The sequence below is a fragment of the Arvicola amphibius genome, chromosome 7, assembly GCF_903992535.2.
Source record: "Arvicola amphibius chromosome 7, mArvAmp1.2, whole genome shotgun sequence".
Lineage (NCBI taxonomy): Eukaryota > Metazoa > Chordata > Mammalia > Rodentia > Cricetidae > Arvicola > Arvicola amphibius.
The window spans coordinates 5406624-5421491 of record NC_052053.1 but is presented as its reverse complement, the minus strand read 5'-3'; the positions used below and the strand labels follow the sequence as shown (position 1 = coordinate 5421491).

Here is a 14868-nt window from a genome sequence, read left to right as displayed (position 1 = left end):
CTTCCCACCCCAGCCGGATGGCAACCATTGCCCAGTTTTTCCCCCACACACTTGTATTGGGGACTTGAAGGCTGCATATTCTGAACTCACAAACTGCCCAAGACAGATGGCTAAACAAGACAAACAGGTGTATAGACGTAATAAGCATGACTGGGCTGTGTTACTCGGAAGTCTGGTGGTTTGTAGTTATGGTGCATGCAAATCTTTGTTGCGAAAGAGCATGTGATTTCAGGGGAAAGAATGATCTTTATTTATTATAGAATAAAGGAATAAAGGAAGGGAGCATCAAAAGAGAAAAGCAGGGAATCCACCATTGTCTACCGAAAACGCACATCTTGAAACAGCAACAGATACTTCCCCAGGGGTCCAATTGATAAGAAAATGTGGGGTAGGATGCCTCGCTGTGTGTTTAAATGATGAGCTACGTGTTTCTATGAAGGTCTGCTTTGCTGAACGTGAAGATGGAGCAAAGTAAATTACCCTTCAAAACATGCATAGGCCTTAAAGAAAAAAATGGAGTTACCTTAAGAAGAAAACTCTGAGTTGGGATAACACCTAGATTCAAGACTACAACATTCACTCCCTATAATTTTCAGCCTGCTAGGCTGCCTTGCTGATCGTCAGGTAGCTCCTTAAAACTCACTTCTCTGCCTCTCCACTGTATGAACAGCGTAGAGTAACTATCCGTGTAAATTAGTCAGATACAGGTAAGGGCTTGCCCCTATATTGATTTCTGAGAGCATATTGTTTCTTTATCTGCTTTTAATATATAAATAAAATCCTACCTAAATTAGGCATTTAAATGTTGGGAGCAGTGAGACCCCAGATCTTGAATTTCTTATAATCCCCTGATCTGAGTGCCTACAGCTGTTCTGAGCACAAGACCTTCAGGCGTTCCTGATGGCAGGAGAGTGGTTTCTGGTGGGTTTGGCTGGGGTGTGGCTACCTCTATATAATCTGCCCCTGAACACAATAAAGGGCGCATTCTTGGGGAATTCAAGGATGACCCGTGTCACTGTCTCTCTGTCTGTGAGTGTCTGTGTATTTTAACCTCCAGCCCCTTGCCCGAACCTCGCGAACTGGGTGCCAGCACACTGAACGCAGCAGACACGGGGGCGCGGTGTGTGGCATTTAAACGCCATATTCTTGAGAGATATCAACATTATTCTTAGCCTATAAAATGATGAAAAATTGAAAACTTCTGGGAATGATGTTGCAAACTTTTAATCCCATCACTCAGAAGGCAGAAGCAGGTGGACCTATGTGAGTTCAAGGCCAGCCTGCTCTACAGAGTGAGTTTCAGGTGAAGCAGGGCCGTATAGAAAGATCTTATCTCAAAAGAACTTTTCTTTTTTTTGAAAATGCAGCATGGTCCTTCTTTGTATGAGATAGCAAGGAGATAATTATGACAGGAAACACTGCTTTGCATACGGTCATCAGGAATTGTGTCATTTAAGACACAAAGAAAGAAAAAGAATTAAAGATCGGAAAACCTAAGAAAAAGTCATTCTACACAGATGGAAGAGCAAATGCAAATCCCCTGGGAAAGGCAGGATAAGAGTAATATTTGAGAACAGAGAGAAGGCCAAAGGTGGCTAATGGGTACCAGAAGAAGTGGGTGGAATTTCCATGAAGAGCTGACAAATACCTTTCTGTCTCTGCCCTCACTACACCCCTTTTCTTCTTTATCCTACCAGTCCGTTCGTTTCCATCTTTATCTTTGTAGTCATAGAACATTCACGTCAGTAAACATTCAAGAATACTGGAGTAGAGGGAAGTGCTGAAATGAAGATTATAGTGGAGTAAAGCAGGAGAGCCTTGCATGCTGGGGTCAGGGGCAGTATACACGAATACACCTAACAGCATCTGCTTCTCACTCCCAGCTTTCTTCATCTTGTGTCTTCTCTCTTCTTGTAGTCTCCCTGGTATTCACTTCCTCTTAGCACCACTCAGGGTAATTTGATGTTTATCTGATCAATCATAATATAATATGGACTAACATCATTGGACTTTTGCAGACAGAGAGTTATCATAAACACTTTTCAGATGTGGAAATATCTGAATATTTGCAGAAGGTTATGTCACCGAAAACACAATACCTGGTACTTTGTTTACCTTTCATTCTCTTCACTTCTTACGTAAATTTGTAAAATTTTTAAAATGGGTTTTTAAATTTTTTATAATTTAATTTGGTCCAAATATCAATGGTTTGATTATCCTTTATCTTACAGTCAGAAGGCAATGTGAACATAAATATTTGCCCTATGAGTGTTGTTAAGAAGTAAGTCTTCGCCGGGCGATGGTGGTGCACGCCTTTAATCCCAGCACTTGGGAGGCAGAGGCAGGCGGATCTCTGTGAGTTCGAGACCAGCCTGGTCTACAGAGCTAGTTCCAGGACAGGCTCCAAAGCTACAGAGAAACCCTGTCTCGAAAAACCAAAAAAAAAAAAAAAAAAAAAAAAAAAAAAAGAAGAAGAAGTAAGTCTTCCTGTTTTAGAAGCAGGCAGTGTGAAAATATAACTATTGGTGTATTTTCCTTCAGAATCCATAAAGTGCGCTACACAGGAAAGAAACGAGAAGGCACATATATGTAACATGCTACCACTGGTGACCTCTAAAAAATGTTTCACTCTTTGACATGATGGTTTTAGTCCCAATGAGAATCAGCAAAGATTAAAGAGAGGTTCTCAGACAAGGGCTGTGTGTGGAAAGGGTATCAGAGAATGAAAACTGACCTTGCATCCAATCAGTGATCAAGTGAGCCTTTGGAGCTATTTATAGGTCAAAATTTCTCTCCAAATAAGATGACACATCTCCCAAAGGATTTATAATTTGGACTAGAAAGTTTGCGGGGAAAGGGAAATAAAAGAGGAGGCTGCCTCGGAAGGAGAGGTCATGGGATTTTGACTCTTAAGATTGTGTGTCAGTGAAAATATTTCTGTCTGCAGTGGACTCTTGGAAAACAGGCACACCCAGGGAGCCACAGCCCTTTCCAGGAAGTTGGTGGCCATGGTTAAACTTAAATATTACAGTTCAAATGCTGAGTTGTTTGGGGGTTGACCTTTTTCTACCATGCCATTTATATGATAAAACGTTTAGTTCAAGAAGTAATTAACTCGTCCATTTTACCCCTAATGTCTGATGAACCCAGAGCAGGAACACATTTCTCCACAGAAGACAGAATCAATATTTTGATGTTGTTTCTCTGGCGAACAAACTATGTGCCCCATGCTTCAATTTTACAATATTTAAAAGGCTTATTGTAAGTTAACATGTGAAGTGTCAACTTTTTATACGATAAGACTGGGCCAACCTGGCTGTGGCTGTCTTGCTGCCTCCCTCCCCCGGTCCTGCTCAGACCCTCAGTTTCTAGGTCTCACCTTCTAGTCAGATGCTCAGCACCCCACCCGAGTGTGGTTTCTATCCACCTGCTGGACCTCAAAAGCAGCTGACTCTTGGCTCCTCTTAGGGAGGAGGGGTTCAGGTTCCGACAATGAGTACATCAAAGACAGTAGCATTTCTTTAAGAGAAAGGATATCAGAGGGAAAACAATGGCCTGGAGATCCGTGCCTGGGGGATTTAGAGAAATGAGACCACAAAATACTCCAGAGTAACATGTTGAACCTGACAGCAGAGTCCAGCACCCTAGCACCTGTGAAAGGCAGAAGGAAACTGATCCCAAACATGCTTTAGTTTGAAGACATGCCACCTCTAGGCAGGGATAGACATAGATTACCATTGACAACAGGGAGTAGAAGTCAATGGGAAACAGAACCGAGGCTGATGCTGAATTCATGTGGTACCCTTTTTGGATGCTTGGGGCTAGGATAAGAGAAGCCCACCTGTCTATTGTAGACAGCATCTTTTGTAGTCAGTGTTTCTCTCATAGAGGAACCTATTAATGTTGCTTATTTAATTAACACGACTGTGCTCTGAGATGACTAACATCTTCTCTCAATTGCCTATCCACCAAAGAAACCCTGAACATGAAAACAGTCTTTTACTCAGATTTCAGAACCAGTTGATCACAGAGATTCCAGTCAACTCTATTGCTTGTTTTGAACAAGGAAAAAATGCAAAATTTAACTTATTCAGCACTCAAAATACTACCTTGGTGAAGATTTTTACCTTTGTATACTTTGGTGACTAACAAAAGGGCACAGAACCCGAAGAGATTCACTCAGTCGGTGGCTGTGACAAATTCTAAGATCCAGAGTGTCTGAGTTTGGCATCTGAGCCTTTAACTGTTGAGACCCTCTTCATTTTGAATGTATGATTTTCTTACAAAGTGCACAGACTGGAGAGTGCCTTCCCATTGAGTAATAGTACCAGCAGTCATTATTCTCCAGCTGCTCTAGACTTTGATATTTAGAGATAAAAAGAATCTAAAAAATTTTTGGTTGGAAGAGAAAACTGGTGGTAGGAAGAAAAGATGAATTTGAAGATGTGACTGGGAGGTGGAATTGGTCAAAACTCATTTTATATGTGTATAAAATTATCAAATATCTAAAAAGGAAAAAAACATATAGGAGTTTAGCTTATTGGTAAATTTTTGGTAGAAGAAAGCTTATATTTATTTCCAAAGCTGGTATATGGAGCATTCTCTTCCAGAGAAATATCAGATGGCAGAAATCTATGATACTTTGGGAGGAGATGTATTCATTGCTAGGAGGGAATCAGATGTATTTGAAATTCCATTTCTGTCATCACTAACCTACCTCCTCAGTTCTAAACACAATGAATTGAATCTTCCAGGCTACTATCAAAGCATGTTCGTGTATGTAGGCATGTATGTATTCCCTATACTGTTCCAGAAAGAACAAAATCTCACACATTCTCAAGTTTTGTGGTTGTTTAAAGCAGATCCAGTCCCCCATTTTCTATAAACTGTGAGAATATGACCATTGTGTATGAGAGAACACAGGATTCACCATTTGGGTGGAGAAGGCACTCATGCTGTTATTAGCTCAAGAGACAGATTCCCAAGAGGCAGATCTTGGCTATTAGAAGGTTGGCTAAGGATAGTGTAGAAGTCAGAAGTGGCCTTCCCGAAGTTAAGGCTTAAGAAGGATTTGGCAGCTCCTTTGTATTCACCCAGGGAAGTGGATGTCCATACTTAGGGAGGTCCTGCCCTCTGGGACATGCAGGAAGGGCCCCCGGCATGTCCCAGTAAGGCTCTCAGATGGAATCAAGTTTCTTGATGATCGGGGATAAATATTTTATTTTTGGAGTGTGTTGGGGACAAAAGTGGGAGAGGATCAAATGAGCAGAATACTGCCCCAGGCCTCTCCGAGGACTCTTGGCTTCCCATCAGGAAATCTTAGCTCAAAACACATCCTTGAATACATTCCATTAGGCACAAAGCTTAATGTTCCACTACTTGCCAAGTTTTTGATTACTAAGCCTCCTCTGCTTCGTCACCTAGTACCTGCATAGCTGGAAAAAGGCCTCACCTGTGTGATTCCCAGTTCCCGCTCAGAACAACAGAGACAGGAAGAGCATCGTACCTACTGGTGCCACTGAGGATGGAGAGGAGAAACGGAGGGAAAGTTGATTAGAACCACACCTGTCTCACAGTAAGCTCTTGGGGAGCCCCAGTTAGCTACATGCCTGTGTGGATTAGCCTACACAGATTTCCTTTTATTAACACATAGGAAAAGGACTGGCATCATGGTGTCACAAGTGTTTGAAACATGCATAATATGAAGACTTAGGAGAGCATATACATATATGTGTGCATATGTATATACACATTTCTTACATATACCTACACACCTCACACATATATTACATGTTTACATGCACATGTATACGTATACACATATATATTACATGCATATGCATACACATTCCAAAGGCTATGAAAAGGCAGCGGTGAAAGGTATCAAAAATAATTTTTACATATTTTAAAAATTTACCTAGTAGAATAGGAAAAACAACCAATGCAGAAGCAGAACAGACAGTAACAGGTTAAGGTGAGGAGGGGAAATAGGAAGACAGAGTTACTGCTTAGTTGGCTTCCCCATTCCCTTCCCTCCAATTCTTCCCCTACCCCTTCACTTCCTTTCTTTCCTGCCTTCATGCATTTAAACCCATGGAACCCACAGAATGCTGCCCATATGCGCATGGCAGGGCCATCTACTGGAGCGTGGGTAGCCTCTTAGGGACTACATACCTGAGGAAAACTGATTCTGCATGATTCAGCAGCCATCAGTTGTTGACTGCTGCCTTTCAGTTAGGATTAGGATTTTGTTATCCATGTGGGATTTAGGTTGGCTAGGCCTTGTGTGTACATTGAGAGCCAACGTGCGCTGATGCAGGCATAGGTCCTGCCATGTCCAACAATACTGTTTGGCTATAGAAATCCACCACCTCTGGCTCTTACAATCTTTGTACTTCTTCTTATGAAATGAGTCCTGAGTTTCAGAGTGAGGGGGTATGACTTAAATGTCCCAGTTAGATCTGAGCACTCCACAGTTCATCATTCCCTGTTGAGCAGTTATGGGTCTCTGTATTCATCACCATCTACTGCAAAAAGAAGGTCCTCTGAGGAGGACTGACTACAAGATAAGAACTTAGCAAATGGTTTGAGACTGTGTCCATTCAGCAGAATAATAGTGACGGGTTCTCCCTGGGGTCCATGACCTAGCCAGTCACAGGGTTTGGTCCAAATAGCAGCTGCATGGATGAGCTCTGTCTCATGGAGGGGGACTTATATCCAACTAGAAAGTTTTTCATTATTTCCATAATATTCATGCCAGTCCTGTGCGAATCTTAATCTTGCCAGGCTAGTGGTCATTGTCGCTTACAGGATTCATGGTTTGCTAAATATAAGGATCTAACTTAGAAAGCAGATATTATCGCTTAGAATCATGGTACAGGTAAGGTGAGATTCTGGTGGGAAGACAGATTAGGAGCATAAGTTCAGAATGGGGCTGACTTACGTGTCCAGAGGATGCTCTCAATGACAAATGACACCAAACTTGAGCTAAAGTTTAAAGCTAAAGTAGCTTGAAGACAAAGGAAATACATCATTTTCACTAACATTAGAACTAAAGGTAGGCGAGGGGTTGTTAAAATCAGCAGGTCAGGGCTGGAGATAGGGCCGAACTGTTGAGAGTCTGGAAGACTGCTCTTCCAGAAGAGCTGGCGTTGATTCCCAGCACCCAGTGGGCAGTTCATAGCCATCTGTAGCACCAGCTCCGACGACTCTGATGCCTTCTTTTGGCCACCACAGGCACCACACATGCAAGTAGTACACGGGCATACATGCTGACAAAACACTCATACATAAAACCAAATAACAATAATTAAAAAAAAAGGCTATCAGCTTGAGAGGGGGAAAGGACATCAGCAGGGCCAGTGAAGGAAGAGGAGACAGGGAAGCCGTGCACTTCTCTTCGATACTTTAAAAACAACACTGTGAAATCTTATTTAATATGTGGAGATTTTGTCAGTCATTTCTAAGAACAACTAGTGGTTTTTTGTTTTGGAGGTTTTTTTTTTTCCCCTTCACATTAGTGGGACTGTTTCTAAGGATTTATAGAAAGTAACAAACCACACAGATGGTGAGTAAATATAAAAATCAAACAAAATTGGTGTGACTTTTTCCCAGCATGGTTTTCACACCCATGTGCAAGGTGAGTCCAGCCTACAAACACAGCGCTCCACACGGCCACCCCTCCTCTAGCTTACACTACAAAACAGAGTTCATAAAGATCTTGTCACTTGCTTTTGATGCTTTCCTGCTCTCTGGCACATACAGTTCACCTGAACACATTTTCTCAGGGTTCCCTACTAGTGAAACTAACCAAAGCAAAAGTTGCCTTTCCAAGCTCTAAGCAAACAACTGATTCCTTGCCCTCTCCTGCCGTCCAGGGTTGGGGTAGGCTAGCTTACAGGAGCAGGTCTCTGTAAGGACAGGTGGGAACGACTGGTCACAGAATTTCACAGCAGAAAGGAACTGAAAACTCATCTTCTGTGTGAGAAAAGCAATGGTTGAGGATGAAGGGGGAAAAAAAACTTTCCCTAATCACTAGGAGGAGATAAACCAGGAAAACAGAATGACAGCTGAACTTCCAGCCAAGGGCTTTTCTCAAGATTCTCCCTCCACCCTCATCCATGTTCTCTCTGCTGGTAGAACAAAGAGAAGCATTTTTGTGTTTATTGCACAGCTAACAAGATGTAGTTAGTGGATTTTAAGACTATATCCTCTCCATGTTTAATATCTTGACAAGTGACTTAAATAGCATCGACCTCATACCTTCTCCTGGGACCTATGACACATGAGCCTATGACTCCAGTTCCCCTAGACACTTGGCTGTTTGATGATAAACTTGTTGCCCCACTCAAAGCAACCATGCATAAGAATGTGCTTGTGAGATTCTGTGGCAAAGAAAATCTTTTTCTTCCTTCTAGGTTTGGCAGTTTGAAAAGAGTTAGGAACTTGGAAATACTGGTAATGTCTTGCCACAATTCATGGCATCAGAACAAGCAGAACAGAGAGGCTGATCTGCTGACATCATCTGTACCCTGAGTCAACCAATTTTATAGGCAGCCCTGGCAGTCAGTGCTTTGGGTAATGGGAGCTAGTAAATCAACCGTTTTGTTTAAGTGGTCTTGGCTGACACATCCTCAAAGACGTTCATACCTCAATTCTCCACTTTCCTTCCCTTTCTCTGCTCTAAATGTGACAGGAACACACAGAGTCAACATCAAAGTGATGATCACAGAGAGTTTTTTTCTCCCCATCACCACGGTCCGATGACTGTGTGATTCACCATCCACATTTTGACCATGATTACTGTAAACCCTTACCCACCCTAGGTGAGCAGTTGTTGAGTCCAGTTGTAACTGGGCTTTCCAGTTCAACAGCGTGGCTCACAGGCACTCACCGAAGGACTCCTGGATATGCAGTTAGCTCCAGCTAACTGCTGCAAGCATGTGGCACCATTAATAGTTTGTTCTCTTTCTACTGCTTTATCCACACTAGCAAACTCTGGAAACACAAACTTAGTCATTTCTTCAAAAGCCTCACCTGTGAACTCTGCACAGGCGTCATAAGGTAGCTGGCTGTTCATTCCCTTGGTTGAAGCTGCGCTTCCGAGGCATTATAAATTTCCAAACTCATTCAAGTTCTCCAGGAGACACTGGATTTCCCAGCACAGGACCCCAGGCCATGCTACCCCTCCAGTCCCCATTCATCTGCCATGTGGCCTGTGTCTGGGTCCTATGCCTAGTCCTCTTTCTGTCAGTTTCGCCCTCTGATTTTCTTAGCTCTATAAAAATCTTCACCCACCTTTCCACTCCTTACACACTTCTCTCAAATGTCCATCCTCACCCTTGGCTGCGATCACTAATGTAATACTGGAACCAAGAGTTTAAAAAACCTCAGGGGTTAGAAGGGAGATAACCTGACATTTAAAAAGTTTATAAAACAAATTGCATCTTTTACAGAGGCTTAATTTTAACTTCTGTGTGACTGTTCCTTTGTTTTATTGAAAAATCTTTTGAAGAGGGCTTTTAGTTGCATTGAAGAAAAGATTCTACTCTGCCATACAGAAGACTGAACAAGGGGAATAGGCAAGACAACTTCTTAGAATAGTCACGGACCAGGCTGTCTTTGTAAATGCTGATATAGCAATGCCAATTCTTTACCCTATCCTTTATGTATACATGGATTTTAATTGTATTCTTCTGTCCAAGGTGTTAATCCTTGAATGTTGAAAGTCCAACTCAACATCAATCTTTTTGGGTCCCCTTATGGTGACCTTGGGCTTGAGATTCTGAATTCCAGGTAGGAAAAGATGTTGAAAAGCTGCTGTATGGCCTGGTGAACTGGTTCCTGTCAGGCAGACACACAAACTGAGAGGATGAGGATACACCAGGCCCTCTGTGAAAGGCCTTGAGCTCTGAGTTCTGAAAGCACCTGCTAGGAAGATCTTCCAGCACTTCCTGCTAATTTGAGCTTCATGAAGAACTGGAGGCAGGATTCAGTTCATGCTTAGAAGCCTGCCTATATTTAGTTGGACTCGAGAGACAAATAGTGGCCTCTCTAGGAGTAAACAGGTGGAAGTCAGCAGTAGTTATTGAGCAACGTGAGAAGACATATTGATGGAATAAGTATTCAGTGGACATTATCAAAATCTTTAAGATGGGGAAGACATCCAAATAGTAAATGAATTCCAACTATTAATGACTAAGACAATCAGAATCTCTGGGTTAGAGCTCCCCAGTTCACTTGTCTAGTTGGCATTCTATGTCACAATTCATGTCCATATATTGAGCACATTCTGAATGCTTTCGATCCTCACAATCTCTTCTTAGAAGGTCTATCTTGAAGTGTGGTCAGAGAGCTATGCCAGAGAGCAGGCTCATTAGAAAAAGTGACAGTCTGGTCACGAATGGCTTGAAGTCAGACTACTACACATTCTTACTCCCTCTTCCTACAAGTTGCTGCTGCTACTTGTAGTTGTTTCTAGTTTTTTCGGTCTCTGTAACACTCACCCTTCCTTTGGGGAGCGACTCAGCCTCGGAGATCACCTCTATCTTCCCCATTCTGTCTCCACTATAATCACCAGCTGTCCATCAGTGACACTCCCGATTCTGATGACCAGTATGTGTGATAATGCCTTACTGTCTTCAGTCCCTAGCTGATAGGTCCGAGGAAGTCCGTGGGTAAATCCTGCACTCAGTGGTTTCAAGGCTCTTACCCTCCCTAGTACTTTGACTATCACTTGGTGTCTGCCAATGCAGCTTTTTGGAGTACTGGCCGGCATCAGTGCAGTCTCGGTCTGGTATGACTTATCCCAAGGTAAGAACTCATAGGCTTAGACTTGCTTGCCAAGCAAGGATGTGCCAACCGGTGGATAACTGCCTTCATGTCCCCTTTCGTCACTTAATACATCTCTGTTATTCCCCTGTTGTCTTCATTTTCTCCAAGACAACAAGCTGCTTTCAGGGAATTATTTGATATGTTCTTTAGGAAATTTAGACCCAATATCTTAATACTTCATGTACCAAGTATACAAAGTGTATTGTATTTTACACATGCAGTAAAAACAATGGCTACAATCCAACTTTTACTCTGCCTGACATTATGTCACATTTAATGCTCATGTCAACACCCCTCTGTATTTCATAAATGATACAGCTAAACATTCTAGATTAAGTCACTTTATTTCAGTTTTGAGTGGAGGATCCTGACTTTGAATGCCTTGCTCTTTTTAAGTCCAGAGTCTGGATTATACTCAGGATAATCATAAAGATTGGTTCATATGAACTAAAATGAAAGAGCAACTTATGTTTTGGGGATAGTAGCAAGCACAGTATCCATCTTCAAAAATATGCCTCTCAAGGCAGCTGTCTACCCTATTATTCATGAGGTCAAGGATGCTACTTTGCTTGGCTGCATTACAATCCAAATAAGGACACGTGGATTCTTTTTAGATCACATGGATTACAAGTGTGCAACACTGAAAAATAATAGCCTCCAGAGACACATCTGAAAGACTCATAAGTTTTGACATTTACATATGAAAATGTCTTTTACAAAACCTAACAAATGATCATACCCACTGTGGGATTGTACAATAATCTCCATAAAAGTCATATTTCTATTTCTATCCGAAATTTTATTTTTCTAACCAAAATCATTTTTACAGAGAGATTTTTGTTTTGATTCATTTTAACTGAAACCCTATAGTCAGTCATCTTTGGTAGGAAGAAGTGTGTGTGCGTGTGTGTGTGTGTGTGTGTGTGTGTGTGTGTGTTTGTGAGTGCTGGTTAACTGCCAGTTCCTGTTTTGCCCTGTGATAACCTTTCCCCCAGACTAGCCAATTTTCAGTATCTCTATGAATCATTCACAGAACCATTTTCTTTCTAGAAAGCGTTTCCAAATTCAAACTTTCATAAGCCAGGAGATCTTAAAATATAAATTAACGTGCAACTAAATACTGCCTGGCTCTTCCTTATTTTGTTCAGTCTGTTTTACTAGAATTCCTAAGGCAAATAATATGTTGATAACTGCAAACACATTTCAGAAAGATCCTCAGCGCCATGCTTCATGCCTTACAAAATATATAGGAAATCAATCCGTGTTATATGGTTTTGCTCCAAATGCCTTAAGTACACATTTCTGGCATAAAATTTAAAGATCCTTGAGGGGTGGTCTTAGGTCTAACAGCTAGCATGAAGGTAAGTGCATAAGCGTAGGCTTTCCAGGGAAGACAAAACACCAATGTACAGCATTTGGTGTTCTCCAGGGCACAGAGTAGTCCCATTGGAGCCCAGTCCAAGGCAACAGTATGTTGATAAAAAGGCACAGCTGGGAAAAGATGAGAGGCAATGTTATCCGCATATCATGGAATCTAAGAATCTGTGATCATAGTACCCATAAAAGTTCGAAAAGTACATATATGTATGTATGTGTGTGTGCGTGCATGCATGCACACACACACATTTGTGGTGTATGTGTATGTACATGTGTGTAGGTAGGTGCATGTGTCTGCACTCATCTAGAGGCCAGAGAAGGATATAAGAAACCGCAAGTTCTCTACCTTCCCCTGTCAGCAAGTTCCAGAAATTCCCTGTCCCAGCCCCCACCCAGCACTGTAGATAGAGATGACCCAGAAATGCCTGACTTTCTCACATGGGTGCTGGGGAGCAGTGCGCAGGCCCCCCCTGCTTGTGCAGCCAGTGCTCTTATACCTTAAGCAATCACTCCAGCCCTTGGAAATACCCATCCGTCCACTGTAAATAAAGATATGAGGGTGTGAACTGTAGTTAATAGACCCAACTCTAGTGTCAAGAATGCTACAGCTGTTAGCTCACTCTTCAGTATACTCTCTTGGGTAAGCCATGGAAGGTTTCTGTGATTCATTGTCCTTATTTTCAAAATGGTAATAACAAAATTTCTATCTCACGGGGCTTCTGTGATGTTTAAATCAGCTTTAGTGCTCCCATTAGTAAAATGCAGATATAATCACTCTGAGTATTGTGTAAGAGAGTGGGGAGCTAGCAGCCTTTGGGAGGTGGTATAAATTTGAGGAATTATATTATTCTGACTAACATAAAGCCATGAAAGGATTTAAACAAAGGAGAAGGGCTCTGGGCTATAGCTCAGTTAGTGAAGCACTTGCCTAGCACGCATGAAGCCTTGTGTTCAACACCTAGTCCTACATAAACTAGACGTGGGAACGCAAACCTGCTACCTCAGCACTCGGGAGCACAGGGCAGGAGGATGAGAAGCTCAAGGTCCTTTTCAGCCATATGGTGAATTTATAGCCAGGCTGAGCTACATGACACGCTCTTTCAAATTAATTAATTAGTGTGACATTAGGAAGTGTTATTTTTTTACTAGGGGGAGCCAATAAGACAGCAGAAGTTAAATTATTGTCCTGAGCATTTTCCCCCACTAGAGAGTAATTTTCACATGTAAAAACATTACAAATGTAAAATATTTAAGTGACTTAGGGATCATGAGTACTTAAGCTAGCAAAATAAAAGCATGAAGTCATAATTACCCTGGGAAGAAGATTACCTACGAATGAGTAAATATGGCATATCATCAATCAAACGAAAGTTTGAACATCTAGGAAAATAAGAATTAGCAGTATGCTGCAAGATGTTGGAAACCTCCAAAGAACTGTTGGCATTTTAAAGTTCTTACATTTTATAAAGAGATGTAATGTACAATGTCTTGTCAAAAAGAGGATTGCAGAACCCTTAGACTTGCTAAGCTCAACCAACTTGTGAACAATAAGTAAATGCACCTAAAAGAGAAAGTCTGAAGAAATGCTAGCAGCTCTTTTGGCATTTAGTGCGTGCGCACGCGCACACGCGCGCGCGCACACACACACACACACACACACACACACAGGACTGTCCTCTTGAAATGACCACCCACATCATTTGCCCTCAGGGAAGATCACGAAGCAAACAAAAGGATCGTAAAGTTAAAAAGAACCTGAGATTTTCACCTAGTAATAACTCCAAACCTAAGGAACTGCATTTTACGACCATCCAACAATTACCTGTGCCATCCAACCTGGTTGTCAATCTTTCTCTCAGAATTAAGTCCATTTAATTGTGGAACATATAAAAGTTCAAAACGGGATTCCAGACCCCCCCAAAATTCTTGATTTGTGAAATAAGTAAAATAAAATACTATTTTTTTCTAACCTATTATCCAGGAAAGGAGGAGAGAAAAAAATACAAAATAAAATACATCAGTAGATCACTGGAAAATACATGACATTCAGGGCGGGACTGAGAACATGGGACTGAAGGTGGAGGCAAGACTCTGATGAATCATTTCCTCACATGCTTGGCTTCTGAGTCATACTGTAACAGGCAAGCACCAACCTTTATTTCAGTTCTTTGAATAAGAGACCAAGAATCTAAAAGTGCCTAAGCCAGCCCCTGACCGTGGATAACAATATGAATGTATTGCCTGTCAGATAACAGTGTGTGTGAAGTCAGTACACAGAGGAAAAAAACCCCCATCCCACAGTTGACAGTTTTCACTGTCACCCAGCTGAGGTCTGGCTTAGGTGACTATGAACAGAAGGGGCAGAGCCCAAAGGCACACACTCCTGTCTTCTGCGCACTCTCCTGGTACTGGTAGTTTAATGATGAGGTTGGCTAGGTGAAGAGTATTAGGGCCAGGATCTTAATGGATTGTTAGTGTTACTGCAATCCACATAATCAGTTCCCACAGTCTGGAACTTTGATCCTATCATGGACCTCTTCTGGGTCCTTCAGAGATAATTCATGAGTACACCTTAAACCTTATTTTCTCAGAAATTGTTACTGAACTGACAGGGTTCAGGCCCCGACTGCCACATGAGAAGTCACTTCAGAATCCTTT

The 14868-nt window shown here is 41.9% G+C and overlaps 1 protein-coding gene across 1 annotated transcript in view; it reads right to left on the bottom strand.

Annotated features, from left to right (window-relative positions):
- The window catches only part of Pde1a (phosphodiesterase 1A), a 170410-nt gene that overhangs the window by 58371 nt on the left and 97171 nt on the right, over window positions 1-14868 (bottom strand).